This window comes from Gambusia affinis, linkage group LG19, assembly GCF_019740435.1.
Source record: "Gambusia affinis linkage group LG19, SWU_Gaff_1.0, whole genome shotgun sequence".
Lineage (NCBI taxonomy): Eukaryota > Metazoa > Chordata > Actinopteri > Cyprinodontiformes > Poeciliidae > Gambusia > Gambusia affinis.
In genome coordinates this window covers 21,619,896-21,634,425 of record NC_057886.1, presented here as the reverse complement: position 1 = coordinate 21,634,425, position 14,530 = coordinate 21,619,896, and the positions used below count along the sequence as shown (strand labels likewise).

Genomic DNA, 14,530 nt, shown 5'->3' with positions numbered 1-14,530 from the left:
TCCCCCCACATCACAAATGTCACATGACCAACAACCAGATGTTGCCTCTGGCAGAAACCACGAAAAAGAAGACGACAGGAAGTAGTTGGAGGATGATGGTGCAGCATGTTTTTGATGATTAATGACATGAACAACTTATTCATATGTGATTTTAATTGTTTCTTCTTTAATGGAAACACCACAATTAAAATTTTTTATTTTGTCAACCTTAGGATTGACAAAGTTTTACACACATTTGTGATCGTACCGCAACATCAGAAATAACAAATAAAATGAATAATAAAGTCTCTGTAAATAAAATGATCCTTCAATAAATGAGACCAAAGCACCAGACTGAAGGATTTTGTCATCCAGTGTTTTGTAGAAAAAGAGAGAAAAGAGAAAAACAATAAATCCTGCAAATGGAAATTATTGAGCTCAATTTTAATTCAACACGCGATTAATTGATTAATTGATTAACTGATTTATTGCTTGTTGCGACTGACCTACACACAAATGGCCTGGAATGTGTCGCCATCCAGAATGGGCTGCGATTAGGATTGGCAGACTGGGTAATAATTAATTTCCACAAACTAAAAACAACACAACCAGGTAAAAACAAATCTACAAACTGAACATATCTTCACCACAAAACCCAAAGTCTACTTCCTGCATTAGCATTAATCTGCTGTGTCTTGTCATTATTTACAATCCATCAGGTTAGCAAACGACGAACGAACGACGCAGTAATCTAAGGTCACCTACTGTTTTGTTTTCCTTCAGGGTTTCATCTCCACGCCTTCATCATCTCAGCGCCGCTGTGTTGTCTGTCAGACCGAGTACTGAACTGAAACGGTGTGTTTTAGTGTCCTGCCAAGTTTCAGTGGAAAGAGATGTAATCCTCGATGAATGGAGTTATGAGAAACGCAGGGGGGAAGGGAGGGAAACTCTGTTGTAGTCATTGCAAATCCTCTTTCCAATCTTTACATCATTCTTAGTATGAACAGTGTTTGGTGATGTCAGCTGGCCACATGGTCGTATTTACACAAATCTGAGGCGGAAAGGTCCATTATCGGGAAAGTCATTTAGGAACGAGGTAGTTAGAGCTGGACGGATTTGGATGGGGGATAAAAAACCAAATAGAAAGGCGATGAAACCAGAATCCAGGCTGTAAAAACACCAAACATTACCAAGAATTTATCATCTAAATTCTAATGTCAATATCTTAAAACACTTGAAGTAAAATAAAACTAATTTACAAGTAACTTTTCAAGAAGGTATGGACTCTTGCTTTAGGTAAATAGTAATATTTCTAATGCCAGATTATTTCACTCATAAAACATTTTTCCCATGTTAGAAGTGAAAAAAACTAGAACTTTTTCATCATTATTAAGGAATTATTGACTTAAAACTACCTCCTGTATCTTGCTGAAGAAATACTTCAACGTTGGCACACTTGAAAGAATACTTGATAAGATTTTGCAGTGTTGTCTTCAAATTGCAACAATAAATCTGATAGTGTTTCAAAAACAGGGCAGGGGCCAATATGCCGACATTTTCCTTCTGCTTCAGAAACTCTCAAAGCTGCAATGGCATATTAAAGCCATTTTACAGACATATATAAAGATTTTAGTGAATTTCCACCAAAGTGTTTTAGATTAATGAAAAAAAAAAAAAACATGGACATTTCTGTGTTGCACAAGTTACAAATTTTCTAGAAACGAAAATCAGGAATTTTCAGAATAATCTCAGAAAGATTCTGGAAATTTCTGTGTTTGAAAAGTTGAAAATTTGCTAGAAAAATAAAATCATAATTTTTTAGATAAATCTTATGAATTTTCTAGGGAAACAAAGAAATTTCTCATCTTGAAAAATGAAAAATTGCTTTAAAAAATCTAATTTTTAAGATTAAATTTTTCCAGGAAAAAAAATGTCAAAACTTCTGCTGAAAAAATTTATTTGGAGATTAGATCTCAGAAATTTTCAAAAAAAAAAAGAAAAAAAGAATAAAATATCTTAGTTTGAAAATCCAAAAATTTGCTAAATTGTTTTGCAGAAATGTGCTCCTGCTTTCTATCTACAACGGCCTCAATACGCCGTCTCACACAGCTGCCTCTAAATGTGGAAAAACAATAATTGAGGGATCGTCCAGTCCTGTTGGCTCGACTTCCTACGTCTCTAAAATCTTGCCTGAAAAGTCAAAATTTATAAGAAAACAGAACTGACGAGCCTGTTATATCGCATTACATCTGAGGATCCCTAGTAACACAGAAATTCAATTCGCTGGGTTCAGATAGGTCAAGCAGCTTAAAGTAAATCCTGGATTTTCTCCAAACATGACACAGGTATTATAACTCAGGCTGGAGAACAAAAGGTTTCTCGCTTCGAAGGAGGAAAAATTTGACTCCTTGCAGGAGATTTGGGAATATTTTCTGATCTTTAAAGTTGTGGAAAAAGGAGAAAAGTCTAAAACATTTTACTGGTGAGTGTAAACAAAAAGAAACCATCATAAAACAGCAACTGAAAAAATAAATACTGCAGCACAAACACTTTGGTTGTAGTGAAAACCAATGTAGAAACATTTCTCTAAGATTTTATACAACTTACTTTAAAACAGGGAATATGGCAAGAATTAGAGGATTTTAAATTTGCACCTTTATAAGATTGTAAATTGGGATAATTCAGGCTTCACCTTTCACCTCATTAAACTCGTAGGTTTTGCCACAGTACCCTTTATGCTGATGTATCTCATATTCAGAGCACAGAGGTTTTTAAGTTTTGGACCCAGTGCGGTTTGTGTGACTGTCCTTATCATGCTACTCATTCAGAAATTCAGAGAAGCTTCTAAAATAATGCTTTGAACATTGATTTATGCATTAAACTTTTTGATTCAATAGAACGATCACATGTTTGAAACCTTTAATATAAAAGCAGCCTGGAGTTAATTTTATCTACAAACAGTCCCGTCTGCTAATGCGCTAATAGCGGAGCTAATGTTTCACTTAAGGTTTTAGCTAACTTTGAAACAGTTTAGCGCACTAAAGAAATTCTAAATTGCAAATTTTTTTGGCTGTTTTGTAAACTCTCAGTTGATTAAAATTTTACATCTGTGTTGAAGTTTTGGTTAAGAATTCTTCAAGTAGTTAGATATTTATATTCATGCTCTTATTCTGAAGAGGTGAAGAATATTTAGTTCAGTTTCCTCTCTTTGTGTTCTCTCTCCCTGTCTTTTTTTCTAATAACTTTAGTTTAGAAAAATTAAATAAATACAGGAACAAAATAAAACAGACAGTCCATGGGTAAACCAAGTATTTTTGGTTTACTTTCAAATGCAAATATCTTACACTTAAACACAAAATAATACACTTCAAATAATACAAAACTAACTTACAAGTAACTTTTCAGCAAGATATAGAAGCTTGTTTAAGGTAAACAATTCCTTTATATTGATGAAAAAGTATGAGTTCCACTGCCACCGTTACCTAGCAACACCAGCTACGCCCAGTCTGTTACCTAGCAACCCAGTTCTAGTTCTGCTGGTAGATTATTTCACTTATCACATGGGAAAATGTCTTGTTAAAAGTAAAGTAACCTGTCAGTGGAGCTAGTGCTTTTTAAAATCAGTGTTAAGGAATTATTGACTTTAAAAAAAGCTTATATGTCTTAATATAAAGTTACATGTAAGTTAGTTTTGTCTTATTTAAAGTGTGCTAATATTTTTGTATCAGAAACTAGACCAAAAATACTTGTTAAGATTTTGGGTTTTTGCAGTATTTGAAGCCAAATGATCCAGAAATAGATCAAAATAAAGAATATAACTCAAAGAAGGAAAGTTTTGAGAACAGAAAAATTAATAATCACAATATTATTAAGTCTAACAAGAGTTTAAAGATCGGCCTTAATTTGGGTTATGATTAATATGTGTGTGTTTTTGCAGTGAATTATTAAATTTTAAGAGCAAAAATGTATTTAGTTTTGTTTCATTAGTAATTATTTTGTCTGAAGTCTTTTAGCATAATTGTACATTTATTCTTTACTGTGTTAATTATTAGCTCAGAGGGTTGGTTTCTGGGATAATCCTTAATTGATGTGTTATAAATCATAGACAGGATCAGCTTGCTTTTAAACCTCTGAATTTATCCCTTGATGACTGATTTTATTCAAACTAATCTCTTGTGCTGTTATCCCTCTTTTAACACCTTCTGAAACGCGGCTGGTTTAACCACAAAAACTGAGACAAAGCTCAAAGTTTTGATATATTACAGTTACAAAACGAGGTGCCTTGAAGTGCAGATTCTGTGTTAATGATTGCCGAGACATCTGCGTTGATCCCAGCTACGGGCGTGTTCGAGTGTCTGTGCGTCTCAGAGGATTATTTTCCAGCGGTTGATTGTTTGGTGTGAGCTTTGCGAAAAGGATCGAGAGGTAATCCCCGCCCCGCCCCGCCGCCAAACCCCGTTCAACAGAGCGAGAGGAGAACGGCGGCTGCAGTCAAACAAGACTGAAAGGACAATTTGTTTCTGTCAGTTTAAACGTGCAAAATTTGGAAATAAATCATCCAGATATGCTTAACAAGTACAGATGATGGAAATTTAGGATTTATCTTAAACACTGCAAGAACAAAGTCTTACTACATTTCTTTGGTTTAGTACAAATAGTCTATTTTGGATAGAAATTGTCTAGTTTCTATCCAGTATAAATTTGTACTTAAAAAAAAAGACAAAACTAACTTTCATGTAACTTTTCATCATGATATTTGAGCTTGTCTTGAGTCAATAATTCCTTAATATTGATTTTAAAAGAGTTCCACTGGCAGATTTCAAGGGATATTTTTCCCATAAGTCAAAAAATCTTCCATTAAAAGTAGAATGTTTTTATTAATATTACAAAATTATGCCTCATCAATTTACAAAGCATTTTATTTTTTCATTTTTTCTATTTTTACACACTGCAAATTACACTAAATTTGACCAAGAATGGTAAAGTTTAGTAAGAAATTAAACCCAAAACACTTGTTAGGATTCTGTTTTTGCAGTGTAGCGGTTACCTCAGTCCACATGCTAAAGTATCCTTGAACAGTTTTCTGAACATCCAACCAAACATGTGAAGCATAATCTGCAGCAGGACCATTGAAACCATGATTGTAATCTTAAAGCTTGCAATCATTATCAGTAAACACAAGTCAGCTCTTCTGGATCTATTAAATGAACAAGTTTTACCTGCAGGCAATCGGACCGGAGCCGGTCAGACAGCGGTGGCTCCGGTCCGGATTGAATAGTTCTGGGGTTTTCATTATAGCACTGCAAAAACACAAAATCTTAGCAAGTATTTTTGGTCCAATTTCTGTTTCAAATGTCTTAGTGCAGTTGAAATGAGACAAAACTAACGTGCAAGTGAGATATACGAGTTTGTTTAAAGTCAATAATTCCACTGGCGCCATTACCTAGCAACCCAGCCTGTCACCTAGCAACCCAGCCTGTCACCTAGCAACCCAGTTCTGGTTCCACTGGCAGATCATTTCACTTACAATATCGGGAAAATGGCTTGTTACTAGTGAAATAATCAGCCAATGAAAATATTACTGTTTTTTAATCAATATTGAGGAATTATTTTCTTAAAACACACCAATATATCTTACTTAAAAGTTACTTGTAAGTTAGTTTTGTCTTATTTCAAATGTACTGAGATATTTGTACTAGAAACTAAACTAAAGATATTTGGTAAGATTTAGTGTTTTTGTAGTGTTGTGTATTTTTTGTTGTGACTTTTTGCTTGTCTAATACAGTTTGTTTAAATTAGTTTTTAGAGCTTCTTAGTTACTTCTTATTAGTTACTATTAGTTAAATATTGTTCAGTTTGTATTAGTCAGGGTAGCAGTTTTAGTTTTTCCATACATTGGTTAAATTTTAGGTGCAGAATTCACAAAGTACTTTATTATGATTATGTGTACTTTGATTGGGTATTGAACACTGAAGTGCATAAAGACGATTCTTTCACTTGCCGTCCGTAGCCGCGCTGCCACGGTGGAACAACGGCATTTCATCTCCATGAAACCTGGAGATGTTGGTTTTATTGCAGCACAGCAAAGGGAAAAATAGCGCAGAAAATCTGTTGAAGAACAACTCAAAACCACTTTTTTTCTAGCTCTCTGTGTCAGCTAAATTACATGCAGACTCGTTGCCATAACAACGGTGTTTGATTAGCTAATTTAAACACAATCTTCTGATCTGTCAGAGTTGGTGTGTAGTTCGCCTTTTTTAATTTTTTTTACTGAACCGAAACACCAAATTCCACAGCACATCTACATGCTGAAGTTGTCAAAGTCAAGCTAGCATAACTGAGCTACTTCCCTTTCCCTCAGTATTTTTTCTTAGTTAAAACTTTTCCTGACCTTTTTATCTAGTTGTCACAGTGTCGACAATAAGTAGCAAAGCATGGTGTTTAAATTTTTTTTTTACATAGCAGGTGTACATATAAGTTTTAGCATGTTAAATTGACAACTTAGCAGCTAAAACCAATGCTAATTATTGTTAGCGAGCAGTATTGTGTCCTCCAGCAAGTAGCTGAGGGCAGGTTCTTCTGCGTAAATAATTTCTTTCTGTAAGTGAAATAATCAGTCAGTGGAACTATTACTTTTTCATCAATATTAAGGAATTATTTCTTATTTTGGATTGAAATAATATCCGACATTATATATATAAAAAAAGATAGCAGTTGATATTCTTGTGTTTTTGCATAGTTTTTACTTTGTGGAACCAGAAATCCGTAAAATAGTTTATTTATTTATGTATTTTTATGTGTTTTATGTTGAAAACCTGAATCATTCAGGTATCTCCAGGATTTTGTTCTGATTTTAGATTGGAGCTGCTGTGTGTGTGTGTGTGTGTGTAGGGATGTGTGCGTGTGTGTGTGTGCGTGTGTGTGTGTGTGTAGGGATGTGTGCGTGTGTGTGTGTGCGTGTGTGTGTGTGTGTAGGGATGCGTGTGTGTGTGTGTGTGTGTGTGTGTGTGTGTGTGTGTGTGTGTGTGTGTGTAGGGATGTGTGTGCGTGTGTGTGTGTGTGTGTGAGACAAAATCCACGCATGTGCATGATTGTGTTCAGTGGACACATGTCAGATACACACCAACACACACTCCCCTGCCCTCGGCTGGATGATAATCGCAGTGTATTAATCTGTTGTTTGAACTCCTTAAGCACAGACTGTCGATCACATCTGCTCTCTTCACCCCGTAAAGCCCTGCTATTAATAAACTCCCTCATTCCCCCCATTTTTATCACTTTGATCTGCTCTTACCAATCCAACCAAGCTGAATTTCACACAGCTTATTGCCTCCGTAAAGTAAATCATTCTTCATTACACTGCAAAAACACAAAATATTACCAGGGATTTTTGGTCTAGTTTCTAGTCTAAATATCCTTGTAAGTTTGAAGAAAGATAAAACAAGTAACAAGATATAGCAGCTCGTTTTAAGTCAAGATTTCCTTTAAATTGATAAAAAAAAAAGAATACCAGGTTCACTGGAAGATTATTTCACTTATAACATGAGAAAAATGTGTTATACATTCAGTAATCTGCCAATAGAATAAATACTTTTCTAAATCAATATAAAGGAACTATTGACTTAAAACAAACTCCAATATAAAGTTACTTTTATAGACACCATATTATTATTATTATTGTGGATAAAAATAATAAAAAGGAGTAATTTTTTTAACCAAAAAAAGTCAAAGATTTCATGATTAAGCTCAGAAATTTTCTGTGAAATATACGACCTCCAAAAGTAAAAAAAAAAAAAAAAAAGACTTATAAAAATTAATCTTCTAATTTTTCTACAAATAAAACTTTCACTTTTCTGAGTTTGTTCCAGTGGAACTTTTACTTTATAATCAATATTAATACATTATTTACTCTAGACAAGTATATATTTTGCTGAAAAGTTTTTTGTCTTATTTAAAGTGTCTAAATATATTTGCACTTGAATATTTAGTAAGATTTTGTGTTTTTGCAGTGTAAACCTCATTTGTAGGTACATTTTACAGGGCTTACACTGCAAAAATAAAAATGTTTTACCAACTATTTCTCTAATTTCTACTGCTAATATCTTATTATGCTTGAAATAAGACAAAACTAACTTAGAAGTAACTTTTCAGCAAGATGCAGAAGCCTATTTTAAAAATATTAATAAAAAATAATCAATATTAAGGGGTTCATATTTCTTGTTGAAACATTACCTGTAAGTTTATTTTGTCATATTTCAAATGTACTAAAATATTTGCAGTAGACACTAGACAAAAATACTTGGTGAGACTTTGTGTTTTTGCAGTGTAGAAGCATGGAGGACATGATAAATAAAGATGTTTTTGAATTTTTGCGTCAGGGAAAAGGTGAGCAGGCTTACCTGTGGTGCGTTAGTGTCTCCCATCCGACTGGAGCGAGGCATCGGGAGCGACCAGAGCGCAGCGATGTGCAGATGAAGAGGCGACAGGAGGCAAAGCCACAGTCTTTGCGTCATCTGAGAAAATGTGCAGATTAATACGACAGCTTGTAGCTCCCCTCCCTCCTTTCCGCTCCATTTGTCGACACTTCTTTTTTTTGTTTGTTTCTTTTTCTCATTTTACAAATAATCTGAGCTACAGAGAGGAGGCCACGATCACTTCTTCCCAGTAGAGTCACAATAGAGGTATTTTTAAAAATTGAAAACATTTTTTTGTTTACAAATGCAAAGAAAAGACACAGAACAGAAGAGAGAATGCACTAAAAAAAGAGACAGGAGCTCCAACTTAAAAAAAATTAATTTGTTACATTTTCTTGAAATTTATTTCTGTTTTTTAACTGAACAACTTAATAATCTTAATATATTTACTTTGATTAACATGATTTGATTACTAACAAATTAACTTTTTTTAGTTGGATCCCCTGTTTTCTAACTTATTTGCATTTAAAGAGACAGGATGTCCTAAACAGCTCATTCTGAACTTACCAGACTAAAATCTCATTATCTAGGGATGATTTTTTTTTTTTTGCCAAATGTGTAATAAACATGTTTTGTTTAGCCCACAGATTTATGCTAATCTGTTAAAGATCACCTTTAGAAAAAGGTGCTGTCAGTATCCTCCCTTCCACAAGGGGGAGCTATGACTCCTGTTGAAATACGAACAGCAGCTTCCTCATTGTAAGGTGCACTGTGACAGATATCAGTGTCAATCATGAGGCCTGGAAAAGGTTGGAGGCCCCAGGGTGGAGCCGGAGAGTTCTGCACGTTCTCCACGTTCTCCGTTCTCGCATTTATCCTCCAACCGCGACACTGCAGCGGTACGCAGTTTGAAACAAACCAATAAAAAGCAGGAGGAGTTTTTTCCCACAGAGACGCTGATCATAAAGAAAGCTTCTTAGCGAGCTTCACGGCTGAGCCAGGAGTGATTTATGAGTGTAACGTCTCAACTGTCACATGAGATGCTGTATGACAACGTGACATTCCCGACACTTTCAAGCCAGCCTGTTTACTTGCTGCGGTGGCAGATAGAAGAATCTATATTTAAGAGAATGTATTTATAATAGCCAGAGTTAAAAAAGCATTTCTGAAAACACTGTGTGTGATTTGAGCCTCTCTAAAGTGGAGGCTTGTCATCACTGGTTGCTGAGCTCATGCTAATTATAGCAAAGAAGACTCAACACATTTGGGTCAGTAAGATGTTCAGAACATCAGGAATCTTTATTTATCTACAGAGAAAATTTTTTTCTTAAAAACAAGCATCAGATTGTGCAAATACAAACTCATTAATAAGAATATGGTTTGTACATGATTACACTGCAAAAACATAAAGTCTTACCCAGTTTTTCTTGTCAAGTTTCTAATTAAAATATCTTAGTACACTAGAAAAAAGACAAAACTGCCTTCCGAGAAACTTTTAAGCATATGTCTTATTTCAAATAAACAAAACTAATTTGGCATTAGTTTACTGAAATATTTACACTAGAAACTAAACAATAAGTAAAATGTTTGTGTTTTTGCAGTGTAGTTAAGTTACACTGAAAGAGGAGGGACAAAAGTAACAAAAACACAAAATCTTACCAAGTATTTTTCTAGTGCAAACATGTTATTAGGGCTGAAATAAGACAAAACTAACTTACAAGTAACTTTTCATCAAGATAAATTAAAAATAATCCCTTATTATTGATGAGAAAGTTCTAGTTCCATTACAGATTAATTCTCTGTAACAATGGAAAATGTCTTTTTATAAATAAAATAATCTGCTAGTAAAAATGTTTCCTTTTAATCAATATAAATGAATTATTTACTAATTTACTAATAAAACAAAACAAAGATGTTTCCACTAGAAAGTAAAGCAAAAAATACTTGGTGGTTTATGTGTTTGTTTTTGTAGTGTAAACCAGATTTTAGAAACTGGGTGCTGGAAATGATCAGCTATGGAAGATTAAAGATGCCTAAACATTTAATCATGCAGTAGAAAACACCTTTTATTTGCAGAGCACATTAAAAACCACTCTGATTTTCCGAGAGTGAATGTTCCAGCAGTTTTACCGTCATGTGAAACTTAAAAATATTTCAAAAACACAACAACTGCTTTTCAGATTGGATAGATTTAAAGAAATCAAATCTGCAAAATAATGCTTGAAAAAATTACAGATTAAATTTACTGAAATGGTCCAATCAAAGTCCAGAGCTCCACTTCATTAAATTGTGATTAACAATAAAGTTTCTCGATTCAGAGATCATCTGCGCACCATTAAAAGTAAACTTTTCCTGGTGGTTTCCAGGTGGTGAAATGTAAACAGGAAGAAGCTCTAAAGGCAAGGAAAAATACAGGTCTTTGAACAAAACCAACCGCTTGTTTGTCAGGTGTTTTTATTTTGAGTTTAGTATCAACAAGAAGTCTACAATTAAATTTTTTTACGTTTATTTGTTAGGGACAGACACACATCGACATAAACAAACTGAAGAAAACAGCAGTCTCATGTTTGCGTCAGTGTCCAGATGGGCTTTTAAAAAGTACCTCTAAAGATTGAAGTGAAAATAATTTAAAATACCACGACATATTGTTGACAACATCTACAAACAAACAATGAAACATAAAACATCTACAGAAGGAGTCAGTTCTGTTTTTGACATAATCAGAGTTTTATTTGCTTTTTGAACAAACTAAAATTGGGCTTCTTTAAATTACCGTTTATTTCTATGCCTTGTTAGAGGCAGACATTTTAAACACAAACATTTGGAAAGTAGATGCAGCTATCAACCAAGTATTTTTGGTAGTTTCTAGAGCAAATATCTTATTACACTTGAAATAAGATAAAACTAACTGATAATAACTAACTTTTCAGAAAGATAAATAAAGATAAATTAAGGTTTTGAGTGAATAATTTCTTAATATAGATAAAAAAGTAATAATTGAAGTACTAGTGCAACATGGGAAAAATGTCACGTTTTTACATTTCTTTGAATTGAACTGAATTGATAAAAGATCACGAGTCATTTCTCCCGCTAGTGCTAGACTTGCATCTTTGTTTTGGTAGTATTTACCCAGAATGCCCTGCGCTGTAGTCCACTTCCTGCTGGCTAGAATTCAATTTAAGCGGACAAAAAAGGGCTGGTGTGAACGCAACCTAAAATAATTAAAGGCGTTATATTTATTAGAAAAAAAAAATCAAAGTCAGAAATCTGGCATCACATCAGTGTTAAATACGTAATAAAATAAGGGCGTCGATTGCAGACCAAAACTGCAACATTTGTTACATTTTCAGCTGCTGCGGTTCACTTTCACACTTAACTATGTCAATCACTCCAAACTAATTGAGAAACCTTTTCTCCTACAGGCCTGTGGGGCGCTGCAACAAGAACCACTGAAGGAAACGACATAAAAACCTCTGAAGACACTGAATGCAACTTCTTTCACCATGAAATGTAAACAGAGATGGAGAGGCGTCAGATTTTAGCGGTTGGAGGATTTCGTCTCAAGACCACAAGTCATTTCACCGCTAGCTCTAGATTAGCATGTTTGTTTTGGTTCCATTTACCCAGAATGCCCTGTGCTGTAGTCCACTTCCTGCTTTTGGAGCGCTTTCCAGTCCACTTGGCGTTCACATATGGTTTCAAACTGCACCAGAGTTCACTTCAACCGAACTGAGGCCGAGGTTTGTAGTGGAACCAGTTTGTTTATTGGTCTACATTTGAGTTCGATTACACATTCAACCCTCCTACAATAAACTGCACTTTACAAGCAAACGAACCAGAGTTTGATTAAAGCGGACTAAACAGAGCTGGTGAGAAGACTCCCAAAAATATGTGGAATTATCACAAAATATTATCTTAAAAATAGAAGCGATCCAATGCTGCGTTGACGTGACATCACATCTTCAGAACCAATGCTCTTCTCATTTGCCAATTTTTCAGTCCAAACAAAAACAGAGTTCAAACATTACTGCGGTGCACACATCCTGCGTCTCCCTCGGTCCCACAGGACTGACAGATGGAGAGGGGCAAAACGGCTTGTTCAACCGGGCCGGGCCCTGCTTTGTGGAAGTAGGTACTCTGTAAGGCAATCCTCTACTAATTGCCAGAGTAGTTCAAACACAAAGTCTGCCACTGAAATCCAATACAGCTGGTGTTGTACAGTGAGTAAAGTTTACAATGTGTAACATTTTAACCCCCCTGGCAAGAAAAAGGGACAAATATGCGACTTATGGACGATGAGGTGAGAGTGCCGAGGGGCGGATGAATTTTAAAAAAAATGCAGAAAGACAGCGGACGGTGTGGAGCGTGCTGGCGACATGAAAGGCGTAACTGTAAATAGAGCATTCAGTATTTAGGCTGCATGTCTAATGAGGAGTGCAGCCGCTGTAGGTGGACCGAGGCAGGCAACCGGACACCGAGGAACGAGCGATAAAGAGATGAGGAGGAGTGATTGAGAGAGAAAGAGAGGAGCTGTAAGAGGAGAGGCAGATGATGTAAACAAGACGTGCAGAATCCGTCTGAAGCCATTTTATATCAAAAGGTCGGATATTTAGAAAACACTAACTCACTTTTTGTAAAATCTAAATTATTAAAGGAGTGGTGTTATGTAAAATTAGCTTTTTTGTGCTTTAAATTATGTTATTCTCTCATCAAAAACAGAGCTGCAGTGTTGCTTTAATTCCTTCATGCATGTTTGAGAAATCCTTTAATCTCCATGGCAACTATTCAGCTAAAACATCTGGGTGGGCCTAGCGCCGCCCTCGAGGATGAAACTCCTCCTCAGAGCTGCAGTTTCCAAGCAACAGCTCCTTCAGACTAGCCAGCAGCAATTAGCAAACACCTGGTGCAACTGCTGAGCTCGTTATAGGAGCTACTGCTCAGTGAAACGCTGATAAAAAAAAAAACACGTTGTTAAAGGTTTAATAGAGGACAGATGTAATTTCACTTATAATAAGACATTTTTCTGCTAAGTGAAATTATCTACTAGTGGAAACAAATACTTTCTATTGAATATTAAATATTTACTTTAAACAAGCTGCTATATCTTGCTGAAAAGTTACTTATTTAGTTAGTTTTGTCGTATTTCAAGTGTACAAAGATAACTGCATTAGAAACTAGACAAAAAATACTTCTTGTGTTTTTGCATTATTATGTAAGAATATGATAATTGCTGGATATAATGTATAATATTATTGGTAAATTGCTGATGGTGTTTTTGTTTTTAGGTGAAATTCTAAGAAATAATGTTGACGAATCTGAATTAATACAAGTTAATAAATATTTAATTTCCATTTGGGATCAATAATGTCTTTTTGAATTTTTAATTGTTCATCCACTGCAATTAAAATTAAACAAATACTATATTTATGGGTTAACTATTAAATATGCATTTAGCTGTTATATGTATGGATTACACATGTAATAAATGTAAATGATAAAGATTTGGAATTTTTAATATTTAAAACATCATTATTCAAAAATAAACAAAAAATCAAAACACATCACACGTCACCCAAAATGTAAACTGATTTGGAATGGGACAGAACTGCAACGAGTTTTTAATTGAACATAAAACAGAATTAAGTTCCTCTGTAACGAGGGCTGGGCAGCTCTGATGCTCAGATTCCCTCGCTCCTTCAAAGGTGAACATTCCTTACACTAATTTCAGTTTCGAGCAGAAAAGACGTGTAGGCACATGTGTTGTTTGTTTGTCAGAGCAGCGGCGTGTCAGCATGGCTGCGCATTTTACCTTCAGTGAATGTTGCTTGGCCTCGCACTTTATGAACCTTTGAAGTTATATTTCAGGCCAGGTTTCTGTTTTCCAGTGGTGGGATGTAGCAAAGTACTTTGTCATGGTACATAAGTAAATTTTTCATATATCTGTACTTTACTTACAGGGAACCTATTATGCATATTTCATATTTTGCACATTTCTGTTCTTCTAAAATCATCCCATGTGCTTTCAAAAGAACAATCAGCAGTTGTTGTTTTTTTTTTTGTTTAGCAACGAGGTCATGTTGTTTGATGTATAAGTTCTCTCAAAAGTCTTCAGCATGTCGCAAATCAGCAGGCATCGT

General features: G+C 34.8%; 1 protein-coding gene across 1 annotated transcript in view; it reads right to left on the bottom strand.

Moving 5' to 3' along the window:
• Positions 1-14,530, bottom strand: part of slc1a9 (solute carrier family 1 member 9) — a 65,236-nt gene that overhangs the window by 28,673 nt on the left and 22,033 nt on the right. The window contains exon 3 of the mRNA XM_044101454.1: positions 8,379-8,492. The gene's annotated coding sequence lies outside the window, so the exon portion shown is untranslated. The remainder of the gene's footprint in view (positions 1-8,378; positions 8,493-14,530) is intronic.